At 35.8% G+C, this 14,987-nt stretch overlaps 3 long non-coding RNA genes across 3 annotated transcripts; 2 read left to right on the top strand and 1 right to left on the bottom strand.

The window, feature by feature from the left end:
* The first annotated feature begins 7 nt into the window (after positions 1-7).
* On the top strand, positions 8-326 carry LOC119687209. The gene is made up of 2 exons (XR_005253116.1): positions 8-46; positions 106-326. It is a non-coding gene; the product is annotated as an uncharacterized LOC119687209 (long non-coding RNA).
* Positions 327-3,491: 3,165 nt separating this feature from the next.
* LOC119662755 lies at positions 3,492-3,949 on the bottom strand. Its single transcript, XR_005250896.1, has 2 exons — positions 3,784-3,949; positions 3,492-3,723 (listed from the first exon to the last, which is right to left on the bottom strand). It is a non-coding gene; the product is annotated as an uncharacterized LOC119662755 (long non-coding RNA).
* Positions 3,950-6,147: 2,198 nt separating this feature from the next.
* LOC119687225 lies at positions 6,148-6,463 on the top strand. Its single transcript, XR_005253118.1, has 2 exons — positions 6,148-6,195; positions 6,249-6,463. It is a non-coding gene; the product is annotated as an uncharacterized LOC119687225 (long non-coding RNA).
* Positions 6,464-14,987: the final 8,524 nt, after the last annotated feature.

Below are 14,987 nucleotides of genomic sequence, written 5' to 3'. Positions count from 1 at the left end.
GCGAAAAAAACAATATAATTATATTTCAATTAAATTGATATCCTTTGTAAGTATGCAAACCTCTCGAATCATCCTCATAATTGATTTTGTCTTTCAATCCAATAGGAACAGAATGCCTCTATTAGCAACACTCACTAACGTTTACCGTCGCTGGACTCATTCACAAAAACAACGTGGTTCCAAAAAGGAGGTAGAAATTTCGTTAGCTGTACTAGGTGTTATCTTCATTACTGACGTGTTTTACTATCTGTGCGTTGAACGCAGAAATAAGTAAAAGACAGCCTTCAATAAAGGAACTCATTATGCAGTAATGAAATTTTAAAACAGTTTTTATCTTTGTGATATGATGTATTATTTAAAAATGCAAAGTACATATATATTTATACGTCAGTCACTCGTAACGAGCAGGTTTACATATAGGTTATAGAGTGAAATAAAATAGTAATATACGTGTTTTTTAAATTTTTATTTTCAACGTTGTGGCGCTCTCTACTTATCTCTGTTACCGAGTCATTATTGACTTGTGGATTTAATTAGAATGCTACTAACTACACCCCCTTTAGGGGATAAATGTTTTGCCTTATTAGCAGATGGACCAAGTACAAAAAAGCACACAAGAAACCAAAGAATGAGATCACATTACTCGGAACTTACAACAACTATATCACCAATTTTATAATATGTAACTGTTCCAGCCGTAACTAAAATTAATCCACTTTTAGAACTTCGATCTAAAAGGGGGGTTAGTACGAAATCATTAAAGACATCATCCCAATCTGTGATTTTTGAGACGTATGTCTTTAACTTCTCGTTAAAGACAAAATCAACAGAGTAATTTAGTTTGCATATTATATGTAAACTTCAAAACAATTCTGCCTTAAAAAAATTCCAGAATAAGAAATTATAAAGACACTAAAAGCTCAAAAAGTTATTGAAATATTCGACTGCCAAAAAACATAATGACAATAAAATGCTACCAATCGAAGTTTTAATGCTAACTTTTGACTTTCATCAATTATCAGAGAACTTCGATATCTAATAGCATAAAGTAAAAGTTCACTACTTTTCACATCCTATGCGATGTTAGTTACTTCAATGCTTACAGTACACTGCAAAGCCATCTTCCTCGACGTCAACCAAGACAGTGTTGCAGAATAATTGGCATAAACTTCTTGGAGAGCATCTACCAGCATCATCCAAATGGAAGAAATTTTTACAAAGTAAGAAAATTTTAAACATACAAACAATAATAAATGTATAAACCAATATAACGCAAATTCAACAAAATTCGACCATTCGACAAAAACCATCTAGGTGTAATCTTTTTATCAGGAATGAAATCAAACAATACTATAAAATAACACACCAATATCAATGGAAACCAAAACTCAATTTGATATTTGAATGAACTATGAAAATATAATTTAACATAAAATAAACAGAAAATGATCTTCCCACTGATAATCAGTCACAGAGTATCATGGAAGCTGATCTCGGTATTCTGGTTTGCTCTTGCAGTGGAATATAAATGAAGAAAACAGTCCAGATATTATTTCATTAAGCCTCATTCCGTCTTTTAAATTTAAAACGTATATGAAATTATTAGGTGAATTTTGGTAGGACAGAACTTCATAAAATCCAAAGCCAATATACCTACTGAACTTAAATCAATATGTAGCGTGGTACATATGTACATATATTAAGCAATTTCTAAAACCCCATAGGTTCATAAAGTAAATTTTAGATAAATCGAAAGTGATAAGGTCAAAAACCGTTGAATTTGTAAAATAATGTTACACGTATTAGTTTACATCATTTCTACTCTATTATCACAACCATTATTAGTCGGCCAATGAAAAAGAATTGTTTAAATCATTTTTACAAAGCAAACGTCAGGTTATTCTTAACAAATTTTGAGTAAATGGCACAATTATTCGGTTTTACAAAAAAAAACTTATTAACTTTAAAACATATTTTTTTAAATAATAAAACATTTTTCCTGTTTTATTAAAAAATATAAAAAGTGCATTAAGAAGAAGCATTTTTTTTTAAATAAACCTCTATGTTAAGGAGTGGATGTAAAAGATTGCAACCTCGTTAAGCGCATGTAACCCCCATTCTAGTAAACAAAACTAGAAGGAGAGCAGAAGGGCTTAGTATTTAGCAAGCTAAATTTATTTATTATTAGTTCAACCTGATTCTTAAATGCGCCCCAGTCGATGGTAATGTACGTGGGATTCATGTTGTTTACTGGGCAGTTTTCGAGAATGAAAAGGACTGGTTTGTGATCCGAGTCAGTTCATCAAGAACCTCTATGTGCACGTTCAATTTCAGATTCTTTGACAAGCCAATGGCATTCACGTAGCCTGTCCTGCTTCCATAATGTGTCGGCTCGTCTGGCGCATAAAACTGCCATAAATGTTCTGTGACGAGCCCGTCAATATCTGTTTGAACTACTGTCATCTCAGCTGCTATGGTATGCGTTCATGTCGCCCGCTAGAAAGGTTGGTGTGTCGATGTTGAGGAGAGCCTCGAGCTCATTTGGGAGCATTTGCAAGCTCGGCGGCCTGTATACTGATACGAAATTTATATTTCCAAGCAGGCTTTCGACCGCTACGGATGTTGTTTCGAACATTTGTAGCTTGTTTATTGTAGCATGGTGCTTAATACTATATTTAATCAGAATGGCTGTGCCTCTACCTCTTCTTGAAACTTTATCTGACCTATAGATGGCATAGTTGGACATTTTAAGTTAGATAGCTGGCTTCAGAAATTGGATGACCTCATGTTTCTTGTTTGTAATGGAATTGGCATTCCACGTCACAATTTATAGGTGATGTGTTGATGTGCTCATTTAGGGTTGGCTAGGGTTGGTAGTAAACTTTGTAACACGGCCTGCATCATAGGTAGTTTTCATCATAGCATTAAGTTGTGCCCGCATATTCACCATAAGTTTCTCCATGTGGAAGGCCGGCAAGTGGGAATTGGACGGAAGTTCCTGGGTTGTGTTCCATATTATATTAACGTATCAAGAATGAGAATTGTTTTTATATTAATTATAATTTTATCAAGTTTTAGTTTAACGTAAAGTATGGTATTCAAAATTTCTATATTTTTATTTCTGCAACAATTAACATCAATTGTGTCTATTTAATCACAGAGTATGATGGAACAGACACATTGAATCAGGTGCGGAATGTAAAGTATACTGTTCGTACACCCGGAGTTTATCGAGTGGATAAACCGCACTCATTCTGGAGGTAGCAATGAGTTATAGATAAACAGAGTATCAATTTGCCCAAGCGATTAGCTTCGTATAGTCCTACAACCATTCACCAATACGATTCAAGAAAATTTTATATGAGGAATTGCTTTCGATCAATATTTACTTCCACCAAAAATAAATATATATTTTGATCTTCTGAGCCTATTACTCGTAATAATAATACATATAAATATCTATTTGCGTTTCTCAAATTAAAAATGCAAAATTACAACTACTTTCTGAATTTAATTAATACATATTGAGATAATATATTTAATCAACACTAGTTTGACTGGACACCACATTCAATAAAAAGATAATAAGCGACATCAAGAATTAAGATAACCTTAAGTACAGCTTTAGCTACCTCCAACTCCTTCTTGGAATTACGGTGCTGTGGTGGGCGATCCCAGAGACCAAAAGTGTTGAAGGATTCACCAAATAAAGACATTTTGTTTCTGTTTAATAAGTAAGACAAAATCATTGATTGGAATTATTCCACAAATTTTTATACTTACGCAGGCAACAAGTTTATCTGAGACACAATTATATTGTTTCTCACAATATATATAAGTGAGTCTTATATATATTTTAACGTTTAATTTAGAGAGTTTTAACGAATAAGTTCGCAGCCGAAATTTAGAATCAGTAGTATTCACCTTCTGGATTATATTTGATTAAAATTGACAACTGAATTCAGACAAATTTTTTTTTAAAAACTTTTGACAAATAATTCAACACTATTTTTTTGAGAAATTCAAATCAAAACTATTTTGTGTATTATACGAGTGTCCACTCTATTATGAGTTCCAAAAACCACGCTTAAATGTTGATTTCTCTGACACGTTCGCTACCGCTTTCTAAGACTATTAAATAGACTCAATTGATGTTCAATCCTATTTTGATGTTTCATGTCATTGATGTAGACGTGGTATTTTTAGCAATTATTTAAAATAACCTGATTCAACTAACTCATTTAATTTCTCCGTTTATTAAAATTAAATAATATCAACTTTTTATATATAACTTTTATAATCATGCGACAATATTCGAACGCATGATTGCTGCCAATCGGGACATCAATTTGTTTTTCTGGAAAAGTCCCGTTTGGCTTCGGTAGCTCTCAACTCTACAAAAGTATGCTCACTTGTTTTCAAATATTACAATTAACTTGTATATAGAAATTGCTGTTCTATAGTTCTGTTCTTATAAAAGCAAGACAAGTGCTTTGGTTTGCTGTCTTGCAAGAATTCAAAACAAAAAAATTGAAGTGTAAGTAACGATCATTCATGAATCTCTGTTTGGCACTCTGAGCTAACAAATAGGCGTGTTCAAGTTTTACGCCTGGAGACACTATTTGAACTACATAAAACTATATACGAACTAATAAACCAACGCGCTTCTTTTAGAGACCAGTTATGATGGGTCTTTAACAATATCTGAACAACTGTATGAGTCAGTCAAAAATGTTCAGTTAATTATATCCAGTACATTTTGCTGTTGCAATACATTATTGAGAGCATTATTCTTCGGTGTGGTGATGTAACGAGGATAACGAAAAGATTGAGAGATTAATAGAGCTTTAATTGCTTTCAAATGTATTCATAACAATATATTTTGTTAGAATATATGTCTAAGTGATGCACCACAAGGAGAAATTGGATGCACCAATACCTTGTAGAGTCCGTTGTTGAATATGTGGTCAATCATGCATACTTTTTTAGTGATAGTATGTACATACTCTCACAGTATATTACAAGTTGTTGAAATTCATCATTTAGGTGTATTGACAGCTCCAGAAAAAACATTCAAGAAGTTTTATTTTTATGGCGATCTATTTTCAGTTATGTGATCTTGCAACATTGACAAGATCTTGGTAAGTTAAACTCTCTAATTTCAAATTAACGCTTTCGTCATTAAATGCGGTTTGTATTAATTAGTATATGAATATATACTTTGCTTTTCCAAATAATATATTGAAAAATAGAAGATGCTAGTTGATTTAATATTTCATTGCTGCATAATGAGATCCTTTATTGGGAGCTGTATTTTTGTGGATTTTGCGTTTAACGCACAGATTGTAAAACATGTCTATAATGAAGGTAACACCTAGTACAGCTAACGAAATTTCTACCTCCTCTTTGAAACCACGTCGTTTTTGTGAGTGAACATAGCGGCGGCAAACGTTATTGACTTACTAATAGAGGCATCCTGTTGCTTGAGATTGTTGTTGATGTCCTTCAGTAAGTCGGCATAAACTGTATGAATGCATTCAATATGCGCAGAACCTTTTTTTCAATATTGTATTGACACAGACTGAGTTTTCCTTGCATATGGACAAGCCGGTTGCACATTCATCGACATCATGACAAGTTTGCTTCTGATAGTTTAGAGGCATATACTCAGCGTAATAACCTGAAGAAGAATGATTTAACTACAATTAAGTAAATTAAATTGCACTTACTTTGGCTTTGGCCAAATTTACAAATACTTAACTAATAATATAATATAGCCGATTGGCTTCGTGTTTTATTCTGACGTATCTAATCTTATATACCTAGCTCGACTGCTTTTTCTCTTTCATTTTAATAAAGAAAACCAAGTATGTCACCAATGACACACTAAATGCGTTGGCTATATTTTACAATTCATGGAAGAGTGACAACTATATATATCTTAGATTCCGCTTTATGCACAACAAAAGTTTGGCGAAGTTAAATAGGTGGAAAAAGATTTTGACCAACGGATTTCAAATAGAATGGAACACGACATGCAAAAGTTCAAGATCCATTTTTTGTGTAAAAGTTACTTTTCAATTATCTGTCAATTTAAATTGTAAATAAAAAATAAATAAAAAGTAAATGTCAGTACTTGTCTATTAGAAATCACTTTCGATTTTACATTGTATCTCAGATAAATTTATTGCCTGTGTAAGTGTAAAAACTTCTGTAATTATTTTCAGCACTAACTTGGTCTTTTCTAGTTGACAGGAACAGAATGCCCACATTCGCAGCGCTTAATTACATTTTCGATTACTTCAATCATCTACAAGACGAACGTCTTGCTACAATGGCTATAGAAATATACATAACAGTGACATGTACTATAATCGTTATAGACGTTTTCTATCTTCTTTGTCCTGACTAAACGCTCAATACAGCATCAATAAAGTACTTCATTATGCAATAAGAAACATAGAGTAATTTTCATCTTTTATTCTGGGTTCCCTTATTTGAAATAGGCAAGTGAAGATGTATGCAGACCATTAATTGAAGCTTTAGAATACCAAAATGTCAACCTAAAATAAGAGTATACTGCTTAAAAAATATATGTTATTGTTACAATAATTGACCATAAGTCGGAATTTAATATAACGAGTCTTGACCATTGTTTAATTATTTGATGAGCAAATCACATTTTCCATGAAAGATGACTAAATATTACAAACGAGCACTGCTTCAAGTGGTCTTTGAACATTGCTTACATTTAACCTTTTTGAATCAACTTTAGCCTTTAGGAGTTCGCTTTCGATTGATTCAGTTATCCTCACATACAGTCATACAGTAATTTATCGATTTCAGAAAATGTCATTAAAAATTTTTGAAAATAGTTCCCAATCCAAATAACTGGGCACCCACACAACACAACGAAATGTAAAATGGAAACCGAGCTGCTACATTTTGTGGTCAAAGTAAGCGAATAGTATCTGACAGAATTTAGTTGCAGTTATATCTTACAGCCCTATGTTCCCTTTAATAACTTTCTAGAAGGATATTTAGAAAGGAAAATTGGAAGTAAAACTTAACCGCCTTACGTGTAATATTAACAAGATTAGGAAACCACTGTACTTCTCAAAAAATTGATTGCAAACTGGATATTTAAGGTTACGTCAATATTCCTAAAATTTATTAGCTTTATATGGTATATATAATTTTTTTCCACGCTTGACAGCTTAAGTTTATAAAAAATCTTTGATAAATAACTTAATTTTAAAAAAAGACATAGTTTGAGATTTCAGTACACTTCACCTTCCCTAACTTTTAAAACATAAATTTGCAAAAATTCTGCCTAAATTTTTCGACATGTAGATGAATATGTATATATTCCTTGAAATTCCTTGAGCAAAACACAATTGTTTTATATATATACAAGCAACAAAATATCCTGTTGCATTTTAATTTTGACCTTATATGTATTAATATTGATAAGATTCATTTTCTAAAACCATAGGCAATCCACCATTTTACTATAATTATTTACAAATCCCAGCTTGTAACTGAAAGAGCTGGAAGAGTTCAATTATACAAAGCGTGTTACGAATACTATAGACTCAAATATTGAGATCTTTTTAAATCTCCATCTATATTGGATACTATTCTCGAACATGAATTATTTTTTTTTTTTTTTCATTGATTGGAAAAACTTTTTAATCGGACAAAAATAGTATATTTATTGAAAAATAGGGTCGGCGAAAATCCTCGTTGTAAACCCTCCCCGTGGGTGCTGACCGGGCAATGGGCATCATCCATTTTTTGGCAATTCGGGTCATGAAGCTCTCGGATGTTGTAGCTGAGGAACATGATGCGGCTTGTCAAGGACTGTGATGTGTCTAGCTAAGATGAAGGAAGAGTCTCATGTGTAGTGGTCGTGGTATCAACAGGGTCAGTGCAGGTGAGCCCCTTCCCTAGTCATAACTTTGAGGTGTCTGGCAGTAGACAAAAAATGCAAAATGGTCGGTTTTTCCATAAAAAACCAAATGGAGTTGAAGAATGAAGAAAATCGGGCTGGGATATCAGCCCAAACGTCGGTGGGAGGCGCAGTTGCTACCACCGGCGGGCGCGGTGATTTTATAAGCCGCGTCGCCAGTGACTGCACCTCTGCTGGGATCGGAGCAGGTTCCAGTAGTTGTACTACTACTGCCAAACAACAGCGCAGTGATGCCAAAGTTCCTGTAGACTTGGGTCACAAAGGCGCAATTCCAAAAAACAAAAATTCAATGCAACGCAGTGATGCCATAGTCCCTGTAGACTCGGATCACGAGAGCGTTGCTAGCGTCAACACAATTGAGGAGGAAGCTCTTCTTCGTTCTCCGGGGGAAGCTGCTAAGGCCATTCGTAGGCCTAGGGCTGAACCAAATAAGGAGGGGTTGAAAGCCAAATCCAGATATAAGGCCGCGATAAAACTCTGTGCTCGCCTCGGAGACCGGAATGATCTGTCGAAGGAAGAGAAAGACAGGCTAGTCTGGGCGAAAGAGGAGATAGAGAAAGGTCGAGCCTTTTTCGCAGGTAAAAGGTGGTGTGAACCCTCGGATTCCAAATTTGCAAATCGAATCGAGGAAGATATGGCATGTAAAAGGCAGCGCTCAACGGAAAGCGAAGGTCCTTCTGGAAAGAGGCAAAAGCGTAAAGATGAGGCTGTCCCTCAACATAAAACTGCTACAAAAAGGACGAAAGCCGATACTACTAAAAGGCCGGAAGCGTCCACATTTAAAGCAGCAACAACAACAAAAAAGACGAAAGCCAGTGATCCAAAAGAACAGGAAGCGTCTACATCTAAACTAACAATGGCGGAGATAGTGGCCAAGCGACGCTTGATTGTGGCACTTATCGACCGCAGTGATCCACAGGGTCAAATGGTAGAAACTAGGTGGAAAATAGTGGAAATGAAGCTATTAGATGCTATGTTCGCCAAAATGAGCGCGGAACCAGAAGCTCCAATGCCATCATTCGACGGGGCCGGCTGGTTCAACGGAGTGAAATTACTGAAGTGTAAAGACGACTCTACCCTGAACTGGTTAAGGGAGGCAGCTAAAACGCTCCAAGGCCTATGGGAAGGGGCATCTTTGGAGGTTGTGGACAGGAAAGATATCCCGTCTTTGCCCAAAGCGAAGGTTCTTATACCTCGAGTGGTGAAGCCAGAGGATGCTCTTCGTCTCTTACAACGACAGAATCCGGATGTGCCAACAAGCGATTGGAAGGTGTTAAAGGTCCTCAAGCCAGCTAAAGAAGGCGAGGGACAAAACTACATCCTATTAATCAACAAAATGGCCGAGGACATTCTGTATTCACGATACGGGAAGATGTCGTGGGGAGTAGGGAGCGTGTACCTTCGCCTCAAAAAACGACACCCAACCGATAGGAATTCTAATACACTCGCTGCGGAGGAAATCGAGGAGGATCTCGGTATTGAAGAAATCCTAAGCTCGTCCCTCAATCTTCGCGAAGGAGAGGAACCGGGTGTGATGAGTGCTGAAACCAACCCCGGGGAAGAATCGGAAGCTCATGCTAAAGATTCTACAAATAAACCTCCACCGAAGTAAAATTGCCTCAGCTGAGCTCCTCCTTAATCTAGAAGAGGGCGGCTACGATGTGGCTTTAATTCAGGAACCATGGCTGGCCTCGGGCAACCTGGTCTCTGGGTTAAATTCACGAAACTATAACACATTCATTCCACATGGGGTAACAAGGGTAAGAACTGTTATACTAGTAAAGAAAGGTATTAATTCTTATATTGTAAACTCTCTCTCTACAGAAGATCTAACGGTAGTGGCGGTTGACGGCGATAGGAACATACTTCTCGCGTCTTGCTACATGCCACATGAGGAAGAAATACCATCAGAAGAACTCCAAAGGCTGGTAGATTTAGCTGGCGAAGGAGAGCAAAGTCTGATAATCGGTACTGACGCCAACGCACATCATACGCTTTGGGGAAACACTGACATCAATGACAGAGGTGAGTCTCTTTTTAATTACATAATACAAAGTAGGCTTAGTGTAGCTAACAGAGGAGAGGAACCGACCTATGTTGGACCGACCTCCAGAAACGTTCTAGATATAACACTCTTCACGGAAGATAATGTACAGGTGATAGAATGGAAGGTTCTTAACGAACCATCATTTTCAGATCACAAATATATTAGTTTCCAAATAGATTTTCAGTACCTTAAAAGCAGAAAAGTTGTAAGAAATCCCAAACAAACGAATTGGGACCTTTATCGAAAAATTCTGAAACAGAGACTGAAAAAAATTACGACAATTGATTCTTACGTGGATCTGGAAGCTAGCTTGACCAACTTACCAGAGCCCTAACTATAGCGTACCATATCGCGTGCCCGCCAATGCGTACTAAACGTAGATCTCAACCTCCTTGGTGGAATAAGGAATTGGGATCAAAAAGACGCTACGTTCGCGAAATCTTCAAGCTGGCTCAGCTAGCAGAAAGTGAAGTCATCTGGGAAGAGTACAGAGATATTCTTAAGCAATACAAAAAAGACATTCGAAATGCGAAAAAAAACTCCTGGAAGGATTTTTGCGCAGGTATAGAAAAGACGGTGGAGGTAGCTAGGCTTAGAAAACTACTATCCAAACACCCAACTATGCCTAACCTTGTCAGGAAGGAAAACGGCGAATGGACAAAAACTAACACTGAATCACTTGTAGATCTTACTAATACTCACTTTCCTGGCTGTGCAATTGTGAGCAATACCGAACCGGTCAGGAATATGGTAGGCTCCGCAGGAAAAAATATTGTTACTCACATGAGGCTGGAATGGGCAATCAAATCATTCGCTTCATACAAATCTCCTGGACTTGATGGTATTTATCCAGCTATGATACAAAAGGCTTCGGACCTAATAAAAACATGGCTGATAAATATCTTTAGAGGATGCCTGAAGCATAATTACGTACCCGTAAACTGGCGAGTGGCAAGAGTCATTTTTATTCCGAAAGCAGGAAAAAATGGTCACCTCTACTCTAGAGATTATAGGCCAATTAGTCTTACCTCTTTTATTCTCAAAATTTTTGAAAAAATACTAGCAGCACATATAGGAGACCAATTAGCTCCTGAAGTTCTGTCAAGAGCACAACACGCTTATACTAAGGGCAGATCCACGGAGACTGCTCTCCATACACTTGTCTCTAATATTGAAAAGGCCTTAGAATACAAAGAATACGCTCTAGGAGTTTTTCTGGATATTGCGGGTGCTTTCAATAATGTATCAACGCAAGCTATTTTAAATAGCTTAGATGATGTTGGTATAGACTCAGCCACATATCAATGGATTGCAAGCCTTTTAAGCTGCAGACAGATAAGGGCAGAATGGAACGATACAACTCTAGCTAGGGAAACATGTAGAGGAACCCCGCAGGGAGGCGTTCTCTCACCCCTTCTCTGGTTACTGGTAATCAATAAAATTCTTAAACAATTTGATGGTAAAGCTCCGAAACTAATTGCATATGCGGACGACATCGCAGTAGTTATAACGGGGAGATGCCTATCTACTCTAAGTGCGTTAATGAGCGACGCTCTCAAATCAATTTACAACTGGGCGACTGACGCTGGCTTAAGCGTAAACGCAGAAAAAACTGACACAATACTTTTCACAAGAAAGTACAAGGTCACAGCATGGACGCCACCTAACTTGAACGGAACTCTTCTGCCACTGAAAACTCAAACGAAATACCTTGGAGTAATTGTGGATAGCAAACTGACGTGGAAGCCTAATGTAGAAGAACGGGTAAAGAAGGCAACAAATGCTTTATACGCATGTAAAAGGATGCTGGGAAGTACATGGGGTCTCTCACCCGGTCTTATGTACTGGTGCTACACGGCTATAGTTAGACCTATATTACTTTACGGTATATTAGTTTGGTGGACAGTTGTGAAAAAGAAAACATATATAAAACCCCTGGAAAAGGTCCAAAGACACGCGGCGATGTGCATCACCGGTGCAATAAGAACAACTCCGACGGCAGCTCTAGAAGCTATACTAAACTTACCCCCAATTGATATCTTTGCCGAGAATATGGCGGCAAAAACGGCCGAACGGCTACGCATTACTGGGCAACTTACTCGAAGATCTTTCGGGCATAACGTTGTAAATCAGAACGCCACTCTTGATTCGGATTATATGATTCCGGTCATGTACCCCGGAGCAACAATAAAAACTGTGATCGAAAACGAAGGATGGAAAAAAGGCATGGTGCCAAAATGCAACACCATAAATGTTTTCACAGACGGTTCAAAGATGGAAGTGGGAGTAGGAGCTGGCATATATTGTGCGGAATTGAGCATAAGAATGCCGTTTAAACTTCCCAACTACTGCAGTGTATTCCAAGCAGAAGTGTTTGCTGTTAAAAAAGCGGCGGAGCTTGTGTGTAGGAATGAAACCAGAAACTACTGCATAAATTTCTATGTGGATAGCCAAGCAGCCATTAAGGCGATCAAATCTTACTGGTCATCATCCAAAAATGTTCTAGAATGCAAGGAAGCTATAACAAGACTAGCCTGCAACCGCAGACTTTGTATGTACTGGATTCCTGGTCATAAAGGCATAGAGGGAAATGAGACAGTTGATGCTATTGCTAAAAATGGCGCAAAACTTTCAGAGGAACAAACGAGCGAAGTACTTAGACCTCTGAAACAAATACATAAACTTCTGGACGAGCACATGATAAGGAGAGCAAAGGAAAGGTGGCGGAACTTAACCACCTGTAGAACAGCTAGAATTATGTGTAGGCACATATATGAAGAAAAATACACCAAGAATGTTATATCGTTAAACCGAAGGAACTGTAGAACATTAATTGGTGTGTTGACAGGTCACTGTTTGGTTGCATCACATGCCCGAAAACTAAACCTAATTCACAACGATGCTTGCAGAAAATGCAATGAGCCGGATGCAAAGGAAACTCTAGAGCATCTGATGTGTAATTGCCCGGCTCTCTCGAGAACTCGACAAAAATACTTGGGAGCTTTCAGTTTTGCAGGACTGGAGTACATACCTGAGGTTTCTGTTGGAATCTTAATAAATTTTGCTAATGAAACGCGCATCTTAAGTGATGCTTACAATCGCTAAAACAAGACTCTGATCTGGTATCGCAATAGACCCTAGTGGTCTACGCGTGGCCTTTATGGCCTGCCAGCATAATCTAATCTAATCTATTGAAAAATAGTATAAATATTAAATAACCTACCACAAAATTAATTATAAATAAAATAGTTAAAGAGTAATCATGAATAAAAGTATATAACATAGTTCCATTAAAGGCGAAGGAAGCTGTATTTTGAAGATGTAATTTAATCGTGTGAAGACTTTTAAATAAAGTTAATTATTTTATATATATGAAGCTTAAATCAATTGCACTAATCTGCCATATTTAAAATTTGTTCATAAAGATAATCCTGGATAACTACGTTCTGTAAGATGCAAATCTTAGAACTATTTAATGAAAGAATTCATATCAGTTGAATATATTATTTGTTGATATATAAGTATTCTTTCTCTAATAATATTGTTTATAAGAAAAAAATAACTCTTAATAATGAAATATTAAAATTGTTAATCCCATAGTTGAGATAATATTTTAAACAGTATATATATCAGCATAATCAGATCATCGAAGAGATATACCTGCTAATCCTATATATATTAAGAATAATAAATTAAACTTACTCCAACATATATAAGTTAAAATTGCTTTCAAAAAAGTTTAGAACTATTATTGCTAATACATGCTTTATAATAAATATTAACATACATAAAAGAATTTCAATTGAAGACTTAACTTAGAAATCTTATTTAATCTTCCTAAACAATCTAAAGTTACCAGAATGGTAGAAGAATAACTAAGTTGTGTTCCGTGAACTATTAGTAGTCAACTAAGAATTTTAATTCCTTTTGGTACTGTTGATATATGATGTACTCAAACAATAAGTCCTAATAAACCAATAACTATCACAACACATATTTTTTCTGAAAAACCAAATATTCTCTTTTTTCTTGATTCTTGTCTTATAATGCGTGAGATTTCACCAAATTCTGACAAAATTGAAATATAAACTTATGGATATCCAGAAAATCAAAATAGATGTTGATATTATATAGGTTCTTCCCCAACAGCTGGAACAAAATATATTAATATATTAATAAAATATTGTAATTCATTCTACTACTACAGATAAAAATAACAGAAATAATAGTGCAGTTATTACTAAACTGTATCAAAAGCTGCTTTCGCAGGCCCTCAATCTCTTTGTGGATTAAACTGGACCAGTACAAAACAAATCGTTAAGGAGAACGAAAATCACATGCAGCTGGAGTACTGGGAAGAATTCTCAGGACTTAGACAAAGCAAAGCACTAATAAAATCGTACTCCTACAGAAACATTCTTAAATTCTCAAAATGTTGTTTAAGGTTGCTAACGGGTTTTTTCACAGGTCATTATGGACTGAAATAGCATCTTTATAAACTACAACTATCTGCTAATTCGAAATGCAGATTATGCCTTGCAGATTTGGAAACTAGTGTGCATATTCTTTGTGACTGTTCAGCTTTAATAACGCACAGAAGAAACTTGTGTCGTTTAGAATTTCTGTCAGTAGAGCAGATTAAGAGTTTTTCTAGCCGTAATACCGGCTAGATAAATCTGTAATCTATTATATTATATATATAATAATTATATAATAATCTATTAGATTGCTGTGTCACAAAGTTGGATAACTTTTCGACACTGGCATTAACTATTTGTTGCAATAAAATATCCAGAGCTGTAATTCCTTATCTTGGATGTATTTGAAGTTTTAAATTTGAAAAAGCAAATGAGTCAATTGTTTATAAGTATAATTTCTCACTCTACATCTTTTATTCATTTATATTTTTTTTATTTTTATTTTATTATACCAATCCATATTTTACACCAAATCACCCATATTTTAAAT

This window comes from Teleopsis dalmanni, chromosome X, assembly GCF_002237135.1.
Source record: "Teleopsis dalmanni isolate 2A chromosome X, ASM223713v2, whole genome shotgun sequence".
Taxonomy (NCBI): domain Eukaryota; kingdom Metazoa; phylum Arthropoda; class Insecta; order Diptera; family Diopsidae; genus Teleopsis; species Teleopsis dalmanni.
The sequence above is the reverse complement of the archived record's forward strand: the minus strand, read 5'-3'. Positions and strand labels throughout refer to the sequence as shown.